The sequence below is a fragment of the Hyperolius riggenbachi genome, chromosome 3, assembly GCF_040937935.1.
Source record: "Hyperolius riggenbachi isolate aHypRig1 chromosome 3, aHypRig1.pri, whole genome shotgun sequence".
NCBI lineage: Eukaryota > Metazoa > Chordata > Amphibia > Anura > Hyperoliidae > Hyperolius > Hyperolius riggenbachi.
This window is the reverse complement of record NC_090648.1, coordinates 510,534,604-510,553,949: the sequence shown is the minus strand read 5'-3', so window position 1 is coordinate 510,553,949 and position 19,346 is coordinate 510,534,604. Positions and strand designations below refer to the sequence as shown.

Sequence of the window (19,346 nt, the reverse complement as noted above, 5' to 3'; positions counted from 1 at the left end):
CGCTTAGGGCTTGTTCACACACACACAGGGCATTCTCTGCCTTTTTTCAAGCGCAGATGATTTTTAAAATCGCCCACAAAATGCTTGTGCAATGAATCTCTATGAGAAGGTTTATATCAGCGCGCTTTGTGCTCTGTGTGTGCAGCAAAGAGGAGCCTGTAGCATTTTTGTGACGATTTTTCCTCAATGGAAGGTATAGAAAAACGCAAACGCTCACAAAATCGCTTTATGCAGTGATTGCGTGAGCGTTTTTAAGAATAAATACATTGTATTTATTCTTTTATGGGTCAAAGAGTTAACTTCCTGACTGACGTCACGGAGTGAATTGCAAAACCGCTCTGGAAAAGCATTTAGAAAAGCGCTTTTACCAGAAACGCAACGTGCAGTGGAGCGCCGGGAGGGGAAAAAAAACCCACAAAAACGCAAAACGCTTGCAATTGCATTTTGGTTTTTAGGTGTGAGTGAGGCCTTAGGGCCTGTTTCCACTACACGCAGATTGGATGCAGAATGGATGCAGAAACACTGACTCCAATGAATGCCTATGGGAAAATCTGCATCCGAAAAATTGTGTTTAGTGGAAACAGGCCCATAGGCAATCATTGGAGTCAGTTTTTCTGCATCCAATCTGCGTGTAGTGGAAACAGACTCTTACAGTGTGTCTGAGCCCTAGACTTGCTGGGAATATTGGAGGATGAATGAATATATCATTTTTCTTTGCGTTTATTCTAGAATTCTTTAAAAAAAGAAAAAAAAAGCATGCACATTAAGCAGACTGCAGTTCTTGTTTACATTATGTCTTGGCCTTACAGCGGTCTCAGGTGTGCAGCATCCAGGATAGATTGCAAGCCGCAAGGACAGCAGTATTACCTCGGAATACTCTAACTTGTCTCTCTGGAACCAGTTAACAATAAATGCCCAATTTCCTGCTTGTCGGTTTATGAAAATAAATTCACGTTTCTGGACAATTCGAGGACACAACTGAAAAAAATAAATATGAATAAATATGAGCAATAACCTGCAAGCTGGATGAAATAAAGATAAGTGTACGCTCCCATTGGTGCATCCAAGCGTGCTGACGGAATAATGATATTTTTATGGCGTGCTAATAACAATGCGGCCTGCCTCGTTACACAGTCTGATGCTATCTGCCGCTTCATTAAAAGAGTTAACTCTATTAAACTCTGTCCAAAACTATTAAAGTAAGCCGATTACGCATGAAAGAGTTTGCGTTCAGGTTTACTTGTTTGAGCCATACCTGTCAATATGCATTAAACAGAAAGTGTGATTTTTATGACATATTTTAGAAAATGGGGTGTTTTACTAAATAAGCTATTTTTTAAAAGAGAACCCGAGGTGAGTATTTAATCTTAAAGGATACCCGAAGTGACATGTGACATGATGAGATAGACATGGGTATGTACAGTGCCTAGCACACTAATAACTATGCTGTGTTCCTTTTTTATTTCTCTGCCTGAAAGAGTTAAAAATCAGGTATGTAAGTGACAGTTCCTGTCCGGGACGGGACCGGGTAGGACTCTAGCGTAACTCTCACTGATTAGGAATTGCAGCTATAAACCCTTTTGTGGCAGTAAATGGCTTCTAAGAGCAGTAAAGAGATACAAAAGGTCAATAGTACATATATTTTAGCCCAGGCTATACTTCAATTAATGCGTTATTGAGAAAAGACCATGAAACAGTAAAAGCTTAAAAAGTTGATGCAAGTGTAAAATAAAACTGCGGGATAACTTTAAAAGCCATTTTTAGAAAGAGGAGGACAGATACAATTGTTTATCTCAGTTTTTTTTTTCCGCCTCGGATGTCCTTTAAGAAAACACAGAGGCATATCCTGTGCGCTATGACATTCCTCTGTGTCTCATCTCATCCTGATGGCTAACACAGTACAATACTCTAATTATATAATGAATGCACGACCAACCGCCCAACTTGACGAACTGCACAACTTGTTGTTTGCACGATCATTGCGTACGCACGTGCTGACCAACTAAACAGCCACCTCATGTAAATACTAATGCTAATGCTAATTGGCAATGATGAGAGCTGCACTCGTCCTGCCCTGAGCCCCTGCGGGTCCAATCACTTTAACCACCCTGGCGTTCTGATTAAATCGCCAGGGTGGCTGCGGGAGGTTTTTTTTTAAATAAAAAAAAAAACTATTTCATGCAGCCAACTGAAAGTTGGCTGCATGAAAGCCCACTAGAGGGCGCTCCGGAGGCGATCTTCCGATCGCCTCCGGCGCCCAGAATAAACAAGGAAGGCCGCAATGAGCGGCCTTCCTTGTTTTGCTTATATCGTCGCCATAGCGACGAGCGGAGTGACGTCATCGACGTCAGCCGACGTCCTGACGTCAGCCGCCTCCGATCCAGCCCTTAGCGCTGGCCGGAATTTTTTGTTCCGGCTACGCTGGGCTCAGGCGGCTGGGGGGACCCTCTTTCGCCGCTGCTCGCGGCGAATCGCCGCAGAGCGGCGGCGATCAGGCAGCACACGCGGCTGGCAAAGTGCCGGCTGCGTGTGCTGCTTTTTATTTCATTAAAATCGGCCCAGCAGGGCCTGAGCGGCAGCCGCTGGCGGTGTTGGACGAGCTGAGCTCGTCCAGACCGCTCAGCTGGTTAAAGGACATTGTCCCTGCACTTTGATTGGCCCAATAGGCTGCCTGTCAAGTAGCCTATTGGGCCAATTAAAGGGCGGGGATAATGTCCTTTTAAGTGATTGGACCCGCAGGCCAGGGGCTAAGGGCAGGACGAGTGGCGCTCTCATCATTGCCAATTAGCAGGCATAAGTTCGGAGCGCTCGCTATGCTATTCTGATAATGCATGTTAATTCTGTTAAGGTGTGTTAAGTCTGATGGTGTGCTTACTCTCAAAATGCATGTTAACTCTCATAAGGCATGTTAACTCTGATAAGGCATGCTATTTGTCTTAGTGGATCAAGCCTAATCTCTCTTATCTATTTTATATACTAACTTTTTTTACTTCACCTCTAGAATATCTTTTCAGCACTTTGATTTTTCTCGGAGATCTTCGTTTCGTTCATCGATTTTGAAATCTTTGTTTTGGACGAGATGCCTCTTCACACACGTTTTAACCACTTCCTGACCACCTAACACCAATAGGCATCGGGAAGGTGTCGATTAGTAGGAGGCGGAGATTAGCAGCAGGGATCGCGCATCCCCGCTGGGTAAACAGCCTGCCAGACAAAATCACGGCTGGCAGGCTGGAAAAAAAATGACCAAGATCTCTTGTACAGCGCTGTACTGAATTATGATTTACGGAAAATTTTACGCATAATCGTAGTTAGTTAGATTACGATCCTCACTAGCTGTAAGCCTGTGGTACTCAGAAGGTTAAAGCACACCTGAACTGATATATGTGTGTATATATATTTAAGTCCACTACACATGTTAGATAACCTTTGGCTGAGATGGTACTTCAGCTCCACCACGGAATACAATCTAGAAGCACGTGTACAGCTCTCCGCTGACGTCATTTAATGATCCGTCCCACTGGCTTGTTAAACGATGAGGAAAAAATTAGCGCCTACTCACTCGTGTGCCGCCCATCGCCCTCCTCCATCTTGCCTGACAGTACGTATAGTCGAAGAACGTGTCTGCACAGCATTCATTCTCCATAATATGTCCTAAAGAAGTACCGAGGTGAAAATAAAGATGTTTTTGTACATTGCCAATCACACAAATAACTAGGATGTGTTACGTTTTTATTATTTCTTGACCTAAAAAAGTTAACATTCAAGTATGCAAGTGACAGTCTCTCTCCACTCGGGACCTAGTCAGGCTGTAATCCTCACTGATGCGGAATAACAGCCATAAAACTCTTGCCTGTCAGCAAACAGCTTCTGGAGTGTTTATAATAAATGTGATTTATTGATATAAAATAGCGGATCCTTGTCTGTATTTCCTTGAGGGAGGTAAGTCCGCCGCTTCCCCCTTTTTTAAACTGATTTTGGACGTTTTTACTCTAATTTGGCGCCTCTGTTCAAAAACTTCAGCATTATCTAGTCCACTCCAGGTGGAGGAGGGGTGTTACCCCATCTTTTTTTCTATCTACAGAGAGCGTATGGGCGTAACAATAGACCCTGCAAGGGATGCAGCCGCAGGGGGGGGCAGAAGTCATGGGAGGGGGCAGAAGTTACAGGGGGGGCTGTCCTGAGAGACTGACAACTAAGGGCTTGGAGACAAAAAACTTTCTGCTCTCTGCACAATTGTTCTAATGACTGCATCTGCTCAGCCACTGATAAGGAATCATACAAAGTTTTGCAGACAAAGATTTGTAGACAGTCCCTATTCAGTGTGCAGCAGGATCTTGTGTACAGCCCTGTTCTACCCCCAGCCTTTCTACCCCTCTCCATGTGCTGTGTCCTTTAGTGATGCTTGAGGAGTGTGGGCATGGAGAGAAAAAGCTTTCTATTCTCCGCACAATTGTTCTCATTACACATGTGTGTGTGTGTTTGCAGGGGGGCCTGGTGATTTCTAGTTACGCCCCTGAGAGAGCGACTTCTTAAACCTGAGTGGGGTCAGGTTATAATTCTCCCCACCTGTCTATCCAGTGGTTGCCTTTGTGGTAACCCACACTTGTGAGTATATTTTCACGTACTAAATAATTTACATCTGAATATCAGAATTACTAAACTATATTGGGCTCTCGATCTACACTTTTTTTTTCTTACAAGCTTCTGAGAGCAGGGAAGAGATACAAAGGTCAATGGGTCATACATTTTAGCGTTGGCATACTTCAAAGACTGTGTCATTGAGCAGAGACAATCAAACATTCAAAAAGTAAAAAGAAGAATTAAACATAAAATAAAATCATGGGGTATCTCAAAAAGCCATTTTTTAAAAGTAGAAGGATGATTTGTTTATCGCATCAGTTTATTTTCACCTCAGTATTCCCTTAACCACTTCCTTCTATCTGGATTGATATATCCGTCCAGATTGAGTCGCTGTAAATCGATTTGGATGGAGATATCCATCCAGTGTAGTTGCAGCAGGTGTGTGCACATGTGCAGGCTCTTGACACTCATTCATGGTGGGATTTACATATTGGCAATTGGTGAAGGGGAACATGTGATCCCTGAGCCAATACAAATAAAATGAAAATGAATAAACATGCCTCGAATCACAAAGCATGTTCATCCATCAAAGTGAAAGTAAAAAGTGTAATTACAAAAATGATTAAAGAGGAGCTGGGGCCCCTGGCCATCGTGCGGACCAATCGTGTGTTTTTAAAGAGGAGCTGTGTCAGCCATACGATCTCAGAAAAAAAACACATATATAAGTAGATAAATACTTGCTCTACTTACATAACATATGTTTTGATTTTAGTGATTTTTCCACAGTATAAAAAGAGAAAATCCTTCTTAGCATGCCCCATTTTAAGTGTGGCTATTTTGAAGCCAATCCTGATGTCATTTCCTCCCTTAGTCTCCTCTGCCTGATTTGCACTCTATAGAAAGTGCATTGTCTCAGCATGATAAATATTGGCCAATCAGAGAGGAACAGAGGTGTGGGAGGGGAAAACAGGAGGGAAAGAGACTTCAGCCAATCAGGCTGCATTAGTTAAGTCTGAGGGGAAATAGAGAAGCAAAAAAAGGACAACCCAGCATGCCCTGCAACTTTCTTGTGTGCCTACCAAATTTAGTAGGGAAAAATAAGTCAGGTAAATTGGGGAATGATCATTATCAACAAGAAAAGTAATAGTGATTTTAACTTTTGGATTGCCTGGTTAGCATCCTTATTACTTGTTGTCACAGGAGCCCTAGTGGCTGACCGCAACTAGCCTTCTAAACGGTGCCAGCGCACAGATCGTGCGAACTCTGGTCGCAGTCAATGCGCAGGAACCGTTAAGAATTAGCCGCAGACACACCAGAAGGGAGCCTGTGAGATACGGGTGATTACAACTTCACCCACTGGTTCAGAGTAAACTGCCACCACCGCGGTTACCATGGGACCGTGGAGCCCACTAACTGACTGACTAGTCCTGCGAATAAAACGGTTAAACACACGGTATTCTGTCTAGCCAACAACAAACAAACAGTAGCGTATCTTCAGAGACCCGGGATCAGTTCTGTGTGTGCTGATAAGCAGGGTAGCGGACAGTGAATGACTTGGAGAAAGTCGTTTATTCACGCAATATAAATAATTAATATATACAGACAATTATTAAAATCAACAATTATTAAAACATTAATAGCCAGTATAAAAAATAAAAGAAGGGAGAAAAATACTTAGTTCCTGGAAAGATGTCCTTTTTGTGGGAAAAACAGAGTCCTGGGTTTCAATCAAAGTTCAGAGTTCAGACCAGGTGGATGCCAGCATATCCTCAAGCTGGCACCGATGAGTTCAAGATGTTTTCAGGGTGGAGGACTCCTTTCCCAGGCAGCTTATTCACTTTTAATGGAGCTGAGATCAGAGGCGGGCTTCCAGAGTCGGCCCCCAGGCCGGACTATGGTAATCACATCTGGCCAGGGGCTTTAGCAACCTCATAATCATGACATGTTCCCTAGGCAGACCTGCGCGGCCGGCACACAAATAATAATTACATATTCTCGATCCCCAGAACCTACCGATTAATATGATATCAAACTTGGGCATGTTTGCATGCCCGGTTAAAAAACGGTGGAATTCCCAGAGATCTGGTTATGCCAGTGGCCCAAATTTAATATCAAAACACTCACAAGATCCGGACCAGCAGAATGATATAACTTCCACATTTCTCACCTGAACGGTATTGCTTAAACATGCTCAAAATCCTAAACTCCATGCTTTCTCATGTGGCTCCGGCCAGTCTGAGCAGAGCAGATTTTTGAATAGCCCCCTGCTGGGAGCTCATCCTGTCTTTCCCAAAAGGCAGAGTGAGTTCTCTGCTGACTAATTAACATCTATGTGTCACCTGGTTCCCAGAACAGAAAGGGGAATTGTGCCTTCCACAGGGAATATGTCCAAGCTAATTAACACCTCCCCCAGGCTCTTACTCAGCTAAGACAGATCCCCCAGCTGTTCCTAGGCAGAGGGATACTACACATCAAATCTTGGTCCTATTGATCTGAAGCGCAATCGATGCAGAGATGCGATCGCTTTTTCTTCACGGGCGGTTCCAGGACGCGTCTGCGGCCCCGCAACCGTCCGTGACACTTGTTAACCAGATAAAAATAAGGAATTGATTTTATGCCCAACAGTTACACTTTAAACACTTCCTGGTAACTTCCAGGAGAGTGATTAGTGCCATCTGGTGGCCAAAAAGTATATCAGAGGTAAAAATAAATAAATAAACACATTAATAAACACATTTCGATATTTCATTATTTCTAGAACCTATTTAATTCTCCCCCTCCCCACAGTTAACAAACACACATTAGAAAACAAAAGCATGTCTGTTAAGAAAAAAAAAACATAAATCATCTTTAATATGTTTTTGATATGTATGCCATGAGGGTATATTACTGTTCTTTTAGCAACTACGGGCTTGTGATTATTGATGGGGTACAAAAAACACAATACAGAAAAAAATGTGCCCTTTTTTCCAAATAATATATTGTCGCCATACATTGTACTAGGGAGTAGGGACATCATTTAAACATTGTGAACACCAGGACAAATCGGCAAATGAATTGTGTGGGTTTTATTTACAGTAGCATTGTTTATTTTAAAACTATAGAGGATGGAATTGGAGAAAAGTGTATTTTTTCCTGTATTCCCCCTACAAATTGCATAGAAAATAAAGTAGTTACTGAAAACAAGCATTGCCCACAAAAGAGCCTAATTTGTGGCAAAAAAACAACAACAACAAAATATAGATCATTTAGGTGTGGTAAGTAGTCATAAAGTTATGGTCAAATGAATGGGAAGAGCACTGACAGGTGAAAATGGCTCTTGGTGGTGAGGGTAAAATAGCCTGTGGGGTGAAGTGGTTAATGACTGAGTTGTAATTGTTGAGAGTGACATTAATCCAGGGCTGCCCAATAGGTCGATCGTGATCTACTGGTTATGGCCGCGTCCCATTGAATTTTGCAGCCAGCAGCTTAAGAACGCGGCCGATTGGCCACGTCCTGTCAGATTCTGCTGCTGGCCGCTCGCGGGGAGGAGAGAGGCGCGGCTGAGAGGCCAACGCAGTGTCATGACTGGGGGGCGGCACTGGAGACAACACTTCCGCCTCCACTCACGCTCACCGGAGCCTCCCTTAGTGAAGCCAGGACGCCACAGCTGGAGCTGGAGGGAGGTAAGTGGTGTGCACCCGGGCTCCTATCCCTAGATACCTACACTAAGGCACATACACCCTGCTAACCTACGCTAAGGCACTTACCCAGCTAACCTACGCTAAGGCACCCACCCAGCTAACCTAAGCTAAGGCACCCACCCTGCTAACCTACGCTAAGGCACCCAGCTAACCTACACTAAGGCACCCACCCAGCTAACCTAAGCTAAGGCACCCACCCAGCTAACCTAAGCTAAGGCACCCACCCAGCTAACCTAAGCTAAGGCACCCACCCAGCTAACCTAAGCTAAGGCACACACCCAGCTAACCTAAGCTAAGGCACCCACCCAGCTAACCTAAGCTAAGGCACCCACCCAACTAACCTACGCTAAGGCACCCACCCAGCTAACCTACGCTAAGGCACCCAGCTAACCTACGCTAAGTCACCCAGCTAACCTACACTAAGGCACCAAGCTAACCTACACTAAGGCACCCAGCTAGCCTACACTAAGGCACCCAGCTAACCTACGCTAAGGCACCCAGCTAACCTACACTAAAGATAACCTACACTAAGGCACCCAGCTAACCTACACTAAAGATAACCTACACTAAGGCACCCAACCTACACTAAGGCTAACCTATACTGATGGCACCCAGCTAACCTATACTGAAGGCACCCAGCGGGGTTCCGGGGGGGTGGGCGGTTGCCTTTGAAACGTCGGTAGATCTCCTGGCCTCAGCGAATTTAAAAGTAGCTCGCGAGCCGAAAAAGTGTGGGCACTCCTGCATTAATCCAACAGGTATATGGGGTTTTACTGGCAAATTTGTGTCCGTCGTGGTAAAGTATTAGATAGGGAGGACATTGACCTTGGTAAATTTGGGAAATTTCTACATGAAATTTCTACATTTTGAAGCCCTCGTTTTTTTAATACAAAGTTTGAATAGGATGGGGACACTTAATGACTTTATTCATTACCAAAACCGTGTAATTATCCTTTAGGAAAATGAACTTTAAAAGCTAAGAGCACCCCATAACTCTCTACATTATGTGCATTGTTTTTATTTAGCTTTTGGAGGAAAGAGGTGGATATAATAGTGGTCTGGTCTAGATTAGGCCACCCATTAATTTGTGTTTTTACACAGGGGAATAATAAAGAATGGAGGTGAGCTTCGATAAAGGTAGTTTGGAGAACATTAACAGATAGTAAAATAAGTGATTTTTTCCACAAAACGAGTCTCTCGCATTGGAAGAAAGGTCGCCGTGTTCTGCAAGATATGAGAAACAAAGGAAGGGAGAGAGATTGCTTTTGTGTCTTAAGTTTATACCATCAATGCAGAATAAAGTGCAGGGTGACATCACCTGCTTTCTGTTGCTGTTGTTTTCTGTCTAAAACTCCGCTACTTCTTATTGACAGCTTTGGAGGAAAATGGTCAGAACTAGCAATGATTACAAATTCCCCAAACACGCATATTGGGGGCCATTTTCCACTAGGTGCGATTCAATACTAAAATCGTATCTATCGTATCTATCGCCGTATCTATTTGCTGATCGTTACAGCACCACGATTAACATGTAAATTGTAGTGCTGTCTTCCATTAGTGTGATTCGATTTTCTCCAAATCGCAATCCTGATGCACTACGTTTTAAAGGTGTAAATCACTGTAATAAAATAGTGTACATGGACAAACAGAGGTGCCAACAGGATAAAAAGGACTAAAATTCTTAAAAATATATATATAGAGAGGAGGTAGTGGTGGACTTACCTCCTCCGAGCAGACAGAAAGAACAGTTTATTTGAACAGTTACAGAAAATGTTATTAATGCACTTCCGGGTATTGTGCAACGCATTTCACAGGCGTGACCCTGCTTCATCAGGTAGTAAAAATAGCAGTATATAACAGCTGCAGATCAGAATACCACTAAGCGCCTCACACAGTTGCCTTTGCGGTGACGCTGGTTTGTGGGTATTTATCCACTTGCTTTCCATATTCATCCTTTACCAGTACCTACTACACTATATTGAGCTCTCAATGTCTTCTTTATTGTATTGTATTGTAATGAAATACTGGTAAATAATACCGATATATTATTACAACTTAACACTATTCACAGAACCCTCCATTACCGAAGCCTAATCTCACCCATCCCCAGAGGCGCTTCTAGAGACCAGCTGACCAGCTAATTGCCTAGAGCGCCAGATTTATGGCAGGCGCTTTGAGGGAAAAAAAGGTTTATTTTTTCTATCCTTAGAGACTGAAAACTTAGGGAACGGAGATAAAACATTCTAATGAAAGCCTTTGCTGCTTAGCCTCAAATAAGGAATCTACAAACCTTTTGTCTACAACACTTTGTATGACATTCCCTAATGTTAGTGTCAACTCGGGATCTAGAGTGTGTCTGTGTGACTCCTGTCCTGCCCGCCCCTCCTTATGACTTGAAAACAAGAGAGTAGGATGGTGTCTGTTTGCATTCCAGAACGGACTAGCCAGGAGTAAGGAGGGAGATTTTCTCCCAGGCTGCTGGTACAATATATAAGGCAATGTGAAGCACTAGGCTGGTTGAGGGAAATAAATGTACAATTTGATGGCAAGCTGGTAAATGTACACAGCATGATGCAGAAGAGAGGCTTGCCTCCTACAGTGTCCTTAGAAAAAAAAGCATGGAGATTAGGCAAGTTAGGTTCACTCAGATGCATAGCATGGGTGCACAGTAATGGAGGTGCATGATCAGGTAGGACGCAAAAGGAGCAGGATCCTGCCCAAAGGCTTACAATCTAGAGGGAGAGGTGGGGACACAAGAGGTAGGGGACCAGAGTTCAGCTGTGGGTTTAGAGTATTTGTGAGGGGTAGTAGGCCAGAGTGAAAAAGTGAGTTTTGAGGGCCTTCTTGAAGATGTCGAAGGAGGGGGCTGCCCTAATGGGTGGAGGTAGGGAGTTCCATAATGTTGGAGCAGCTCTTGAGAAGTCCTGGAGGCGTTCATGGGACTGGGTGATGCGGGGGCGGTTAGGCGAAGTTCATTGGAGGAGCGGAGTGAGCGGCTAGGTGTGTACCTCTGAGTAAGATCAGAAATGTAGGTTGGACAGGATTTGTGGATGGATTTGTAGGTCAGACACAGTATCTTGGACCTGATTCTGGACTGGATAGAAAGCCAGTGGAGGGATTCACGGAGGGGAGCCGCCCTGGTGGAGCGATGGGAGGAGTGGATAATTCTGGCAGCCGCATTCATGATGGACTGCAGTGGGGCTATTCGGGTCTTAGGTAGTGTTGGGCGAACAGTGTTCGCCACTGTTCGGGTTCTGCAGAACATCACCCTGTTCGGGTGATGTTCGAGTTCGGCCGAACACCTGACGGTGCTCGGCCAAACCGTTCGGCCATATGGCCGAACTAAGAGCGCATGGCCGAACGTTCCCCGAACGTTCGGCTAGCGCTGTGATTGGCCGAACGGGTCACGTGGTTCGGACCCGAACGCGCTCTGATTGGCCGAACGGTCACGTGGTTCGGGTAAATAAATACCCGAACCACGTCATATCTCCGCCATTTGTCTGTGGGTTTAGCTTTGGGTAGGCAGGCAGGGTAGTTCGCGCTCCAGCCACGCTAGCCAGGGTCCCCCCTGTCATTGTGTCACTGCTGGGAACAGTAGTACACCGCTTGCTCAGCCACACTATATAGCATTCTGTTTACTGCCACTCTGTGTACCTCGCTCAGCCACACTATATAGCATTCTGTTTACTGCCACTCTGTGTCTGCTGGGAATAGTAGTACACCGCTTGCTCAGCCACACTATATAGCATTCTGTTTACTGCCACTCTGTGTACCTCGCTCAGCCACACTATATAGCATTCTGTTTACTGCCACTCTGTGTCTGCTGGGAATAGTGGTACACCGCTCGCTCAGCCACACTATATAGCATTCTGTTCACTGTTCTGTGTCTGCTTGGAATAGTGGTACACCGCTCGCTCAGCCACACTATATAGCATTCTGTTTACTGTTCTGTGTCTGCTGGGAATAGTGGTACACCGCTCGCTCAGCCACACTATATAGCATTCTGTTTACTGTTCTGTGTCTGCTGGGAATAGTGGTACACCGCTCGCTCAGCCACACTATATAGCATTCTGTGCACTGTTCTGTGTCTGCTGGGAATAGTGGTACACCGCTCGCTCAGCCACACTATATAGCATTCTGTTCACTGTTCTGTGTCTGCTGGGAATAGTGGTACACCGCTCGCTCAGCCACACTATATAGCATTCTGTTTACTGTTCTGTGTCTGCTGGGAATAGTGGTACACCGCTCGCTCATCCACACTATATAGCATTCTGTTCACTGTTCTGTGTCTGCTGGGAATAGTGGTACACCGCCCGCTCAGCCACACTATATAGCATTCTGTTCACTGTTCTGTGTCTGCTGGGAATAGTGGTACACCGCTCGCTCAGCCACACTATATAGCATTCTGTTCACTGTTCTGTGTCTGCTGGGAACAGTAGTACACCGCTCGCTCAGCCAGAGTATATAGCATTGTGTTTACTGCCACTCTGTGTACACCGCTCAGCCAGACTATATACCATTGTTTACTGACACTCTGTGTACACCGCTCAGCCAGACTATATACCATTGTTTACTGACACTCTGTGTACACCGCTCAGCCAGACTATATACCATTGTTTACTGCCACTCTGATTCTGCTGGGAACAGTAGTACACCGCTCGCTCAGCCAGACTATATAGCATTGTGTTTACTGCCACTCTGTGTACACCGCTCAGCCAGACTATATACCATTGTTTACTGACACTCTGTGTACACCGCTCAGCCAGACTATATACCATTGTTTACTGAAACTCTGTGTACACCGCTCAGCCAGACTATATACCATTGTTTACTGCCACTCTGATTCTGCTGGGAACAGTAGTACACCGCTCGCTCAGCCAGACTATATACCATTGTTTACTGACACTATATAGCAGACTATATAGCATTGTGTGTACACCGCTCAGCCAGACTATATACCATTGTTTACTGACACTCTGTGTACACCGCTCAGCCAGACTATATACCATTGTTTACTGCCACTCTGATTCTGCTGGGAACAGTAGTACACCGCTCGCTCAGCCAGACTATATACCATTGTTTACTGACACTCTGTGTACACCGCTCAGCCAGACTATATACCATTGTTTACTGCCACTCTGATTCTGCTGGGAACAGTAGTACACCGCTCGCTCAGCCAGACTATATACCATTGTTTACTGACACTCTGTGTACACCGCTCAGCCAGACTATATACCATTGTTTACTGCCACTCTGATTCTGCTGGGAACAGTAGTACACCGCTCGCTCAGCCAGACTATATACCATTGTTTACTGACACTATATAGCAGACTATATAGCATTGTGTGTACACCGCTCAGCCAGACTATATACCATTGTTTACTGACACTCTGTGTACACCGCTCAGCCAGACTATATACCATTGTTTACTGCCACTCTGATTCTGCTGGGAACAGTAGTACACCGCTCGCTCAGCCAGACTATATACCATTGTTTACTGACACTCTGTGTACACCGCTCAGCCAGACTATATACCATTGTTTACTGCCACTCTGATTCTGCTGGGAACAGTAGTACACCGCTCGCTCAGCCAGACTATATAGCATTGTGTTTACTGCCACTCTGTGTACACCGCTCAGCCACACTATATAGCATTGCGTACTCTGCCAGTCAGTGTGTATATTGCTGGGATCAGTAATACTCCACTCACCGTCAACCACTATATGAGCTCAACATGAGTTCCCCAGAGACCTCCGCTGTGAGCAGCACTCCCAACAACAGCAACAGCCAACGCCCCACGCAAGCTATAACATCCACCCCAGCAGCCAGTGGTCAGCAGCAGCCCTCCCCGGAGGAGAACGTTGTGTCCATCAGTCCGTCGCCAGAGCGATTAATGAGGGCTGCCATTGAGGAGATGATGGGGCCTGATGTGGAGGAGGAGGTCTGGCTCAGGCCAGCATCCCAAGTTAATGTTGAGGACGATGAGGGGTCTGTGTCTGGGGATGTTGGGGTGGCAGAGGTGGTGGGTGGGTCAGACTCAGGAGAAGAGTTGTATGATGAGGATGATGATCGGGACCATCTGTATGTGCCTCAGAGTCCGACCCCGGAAAACATGTTGTATCGTGTGTTTAGGTACTAAAATCTGCGTTCCCTCCCAGTAGTGTTGGGCGAACAGTGTTTGCCACTGTTCGGGTTCTGCAGAACATCACCCTGTTCGGGGTGACTATATAGCAGACTATATAGCATTGTGTTTAATGCCACTCTGTGTACACGGCTCAGCCACACTATATAGCATTGTGTTTACTTCCACTCTGTGTCTGCTGGGAACAGTAGTACACCGCTCACCCGCCACTGTATAGCATTGTGCTCTGTGTCACTGCTGACAATAGTGGTACACCGCTCACCCACCACTGTATAGCATTTCTGTACTGCCACTGTACTGCTGCCAGTCAGCGTGTACTTTAAGGATAAGTGAAATGAGGAAGAAATCCGGTGAAAGAGGGAGGGGCAAGGGAAGAGGTGTTTCCCCTGACGGTTCACGTACAGGCCACAGGGGAGCACCCAAGAAAACCCACTCAATACTGCCCATGTTGTCCAGGACAACAACCCTCACAGATCCAAAAGAACAGGACCAGATAATTACTTGGATGACCTCTCAAGCGTCCAGCAGTGGGTTAAGCAGCACCAGCACATCACGCACGAGGTCCGAGTCCTCAGCCAGTTAAAGTCTGGGCTTTCTTTGAAGACTGCACTGAGGATGTTACCATGGCGATTTGCAAGGTGTGCAAGACCCGCCTGAGCAGGGGGAAAAGTATTAACAACCTCTCCACCACCAGCATGAGCCGCCACATTCTATCCAAACATCCCACTCTGTGGGCAAACGCGGCAGGACAGGGTACCACCAGCAACACTGCCTCCCTTGGGTTCACCAGACTCACCACCAGACCCGCCTCAGCAGCAGCAGTAGCCCAGCCATTGCGTGGTTCACAACATTCACAAACATCAGACGATGCTGACACTGTCACTTTCCGGACTAGTGCTCTTGAGGTCTCCCAGTGTTCATCAAACACAACAACCAACAGCCCTTCGGTGTGCAGCGCTACGGTTGAGTTGTCTGTCTCTGAGATGTTTGAGCACAAGAGGAAATTGCCAGCAAATGACCCCCGGGCCGTGGCAGTAACAGCCAGCCAGCATAGCCAAGCTTCTGGCCTGCGAAATGCTGCCATATCGAGTGGTGGAGACAAACAGCTTCAAGGGCATGATGTCAGTGGCCATCCCACGTTACGTTGTTCCCAGCCGCTACCACTTTGCGCGCTCTGCAGTGCCTGAGTTGCATGAGCACGTGGTCAGCTAAATAACCCGAAGCTTGAAGAATGCCGTTGCCTGCAAGGTTCACCTCACCACTGACACCTGGACGAGTGCGTTCGGCCAGGGTCGATACATCTCCCTTACCGCGCACTGGGTGAACCTTGTGGAGCCTGGCAGCGATTCCTCACCTGCTACGGCGCGGGTGTTGCCCACGCCGCAAACAGCTGGATAACAACAGCAGCACCTACCTCTCTGACTCCTTCTCCTCCAACGCATCTCAAAGCTGTACCTCATCCGGAAATGCTAACCCAGCACCAGCAGCAGTAGGATCGTGGAAGCAGTGCAGCACAGCTGTTGGCATGCGTCAGCAAGCGTTGCTGAAGCTGATCTGCCTTGGGGATAAGCAGCACACAGGGGAGGAAATTTGGAGGGGAATAAAGGAACAGACGGATTTGTGGCTGGCACCGCTGGACCTGAAACCGGGCATGAAGCTAGACACCTGGCACGAACTGGCAATGTACGCAATAGAGGTGCTGGCTTGCCCGGCAGCGAGCGTTATGTCGGAACGCTGTTTCAGTGCTGCCGGAGGCATCATCACAGATCGGCGTATCCGCCTCTCCACAGAAAATGCAGACCGTCTGACTCAAATTAAAATGAATCAATCCTGGATTGGAAACGACTACGCAACACTCCTGGACCCCAACCAAGTAACATGACCGATGAACATCTGGGATGGTTTAGCGTTTCCGGTCCCTGTTTATTGAACCTCTCATCTGTATTACATTTATGACTGCATGGCGGCAAAAAGCATTGCTGCTATATCCGCACGCTTTTTGTCCTCATGCAAGGCCTGGGTTGTTGTGTCTCACAAAGCGTGGCCTTCTCCTCCTGCGCCTCCTCCTGTTCCATCACGTGTGCTGCTGCTGCTGCTGCTGCTGCTGCTGCTGGGTTACCGTTGCCGGTCCCTGTTTATGGAACCTCTTATCTTTATTACATTTATGACTACATGGCGGTACAAAGCATGCTATCCGCACGCTTTTTGTCCTCATGCAAGGCCTGGGTTGTTGTGTCTCACAAAGCGTGGCCTTCTCCTCCTGCGCCTCCTCCTGTTCCATCACGTGTGCTGCTGCTGCTGCTGCTGGGTTACCGTTGCCGCGTGGTCCCTGTTTATGGAACCTCTTATCTTTATTACATTTATGACTACATGGCGGTACAAAGCATGCTATCCGCACGCTTTTTGTCCTCATGCAAGGCCTGGGTTGTTGTGTCTCACAAAGCGTGGCCTTCTCCTCCTGCGCCTCCTCCTGTTCCATCACGTGTGCTGCTGCTGCTGCTGCTGCTGCTGGGTTACCGTTGCCGCGTGGTCCCTGTTTATTGAACCTCTTATCTTTATTACATTTATGACTACATGGCGGTACAAAGCATGCTATCCGCACGCTTTTTGTCCTCATGCAAGGCCTGGGTTGTTGTGTCTCACAAAGCGTGGCCTTCTCCTCCTGCGCCTCCTCCTGTTCCATCACGTGTGCTGCTGCTGCTGCTGCTGCTGGGTTAGCGTTGCCGCGTGGTCCCTGTTTATTGAACCTCTTATCTTTATTACATTTATGACTACATGGCGGTACAAAGCATGCTATCCGCACGCTTTTTGTCCTCATGCAAGGCCTGGGTTGTTGTGTCTCACAAAGCGTGGCCTTCTCCTCCTGCGCCTCCTCCTGTTCCATCACGTGTGCTGCTGCTGGGTTAGCGTTGCCGCGTGGTCCCTGTTTATTGAACCACTTATCTTTATTACATTTATGACTGCATGGTGGTACAAAGCATGCTATCCGCACGCTTCTTGTCCTCATGCAAGGCCTGGGTTGTTGTGTCTCAAAGCGTGGCCTTCTCCTCCTGCGCCACCCTCCTCCTGTTCCATCACGTGTGCTGCTGCTGGGTTAGCATTACCGGTCCCTTTTCCTGGAACCTCTTATATGTATTACATTTATGACTGCATGCCGACAAAAAGCATGTTACCTGTGCAAAGAAAACAGACATTTCCCGCATTTAAAAGACAGTTTTCCCTTTGAAACTTTAAAATCGATTTTCTCAAAAACTATAAGCTCTTTTTGCTAAATTTTTTTTCCTCTTGTACCCACTCCCAAGGTGCACATACCCTGTAAATTTGGGGTATGTAGCATGTAAGGAGGCTTTACAAACCACAAAAGTTCGGGTCCCCATTGACTTCCATTATGTTCGGAGTTCGGGTCGAACACCCGAACATCGCGGCCATGTTCGGCCTGTTCGGCCCGAACCCGAACATCTAGATGTTCGCCCAACACTAGTCTTAGGGAGTCCAGACAGAAGGGCATTGCAGTAGTCGAGGCGGGAAATTATGAGGGCATGGATGAGGAGTTTGGTGGTGGCAGAGGTCAGGAAAGGGCGAATCTTACAGATGTTACGAAGGTGGAAGTAGGGAGGTAGGGCGAATGGTAGTGTGGTTAACAGTGACCTGCAGATCTGGGAGGTTCATGGATGGCCGGGGTGGGAAGATCATAAATTCTGTTTTGTCAATAAAGAGCTTAAATACATCATAGTGGTGCTGCTGATGTCTACTCTTCAAGTCAAGGTATAGGCAGTACAAAGGCCTCCTAATAATGCTATCTGTGGGATGGGGGGGGGGGGGGGTCGGCACAAAGATCCAGGGCCCTATTGCATCTAGGAATTGATGACTCTACATCTCAGTATTGTCATCGGGGCCGGTTCTCTCATGGAGCAAGATGAAACAATTGCAACAGGCACAGAGATTACAGGGACAGTATGTTTATACTGTGTTTACACTTACAGCATGCAGTCAGAGTAGAAGGAGAAGTGAGAGGAGAGTGAGGTGAAGAGGTCATCATTGGGGAAAAGCAGCTTGTTGTGCTGTGTGAGGAGTCTGACAGTGAGAAGGGGGAGGCAGGAGAGCAGCATTGGGGAAAGCAGCTTGTTGTGCTGTGTGAGGAGTGTGACAGTGAGTGAGGAGGGGGAGGCAGGAGAGCAGCATTGGGGAAAAGCAGCTTGTTGTGCTGTGTGAGGAGTCTGACAGTGAGTGAGGAGGGGGGAGGCAGGAGAGCAGCATTGGGGAAAAGCAGCTTGTTGTGCTGTATGAGGATTCTGACAGTGAGTGAGGAGGGGGGAGGCAGGAGAGCATCATTGGGGAAAAGCAGCTTGTTGTGCTGTGTGAGGAGTGTGACAGTGAGTGAGGAGGGAGGAGGCAGGAGAGCATCATTGGGGAAAAGCAGCTTGTTGTGCTGTGTGAGGAGTGTGACAGTGAGTGAGGAGGGGGGAGGCAGGAGAGCATCATTGGGGAAAAGCAGCTTGTTGTGCTGTGTGAGGAGTGTGACAGTGAGTGAGGAGGGGGAGGCAGGAGAGCAGCATTGGGGAAAAGCAGCTTGTTGTGCTGTGTGAGGAGTCTGGCAGTGAGTGAGGAGGGGGGAGGCAGGAGAGCAGCATTGGGGAAAAGCAGCTTGTTGTGCTGTGTGAAGAGTCTGACAGTGAGTGAGGAGGAGGGAAGCAGGAGAGCAGCATTGGGGAAAAGCAGCTTGTTGTGCTGTGTGAGGAGTGTGACAGTGAGTGAGGAGGGGGGAGGCAGGAGAGCATCATTGGGGAAAAGCAGCTTGTTGTGCTGTGTGAGGAGTGTGACAGTGAGTGAGGAGGGGGAGGCAGGAGAGCAGCATTGGGGAAAAGCAGCTTGTTGTGCTGTGTGAGGAGTCTGACAGTGAGTGAGGAGGGGGAGGCAGGAGAGCAGCATTGGGGAAA

General features: G+C 46.9%; 1 long non-coding RNA gene across 2 annotated transcripts in view; it reads right to left on the bottom strand.

Moving 5' to 3' along the window:
• Positions 1-724: 724 nt before the first annotated feature.
• The window catches only part of LOC137561785 (uncharacterized), a 42,792-nt gene continuing 24,170 nt past the window's right edge, over positions 725-19,346 (bottom strand). For both annotated transcript variants that reach the window (XR_011030112.1, XR_011030111.1), the window contains 2 exons: positions 3,563-3,654; positions 725-978 (listed from right to left, as the gene is read on the bottom strand). This is a non-coding gene — a long non-coding RNA (uncharacterized lncRNA). The remainder of the gene's footprint in view (positions 979-3,562; positions 3,655-19,346) is intronic.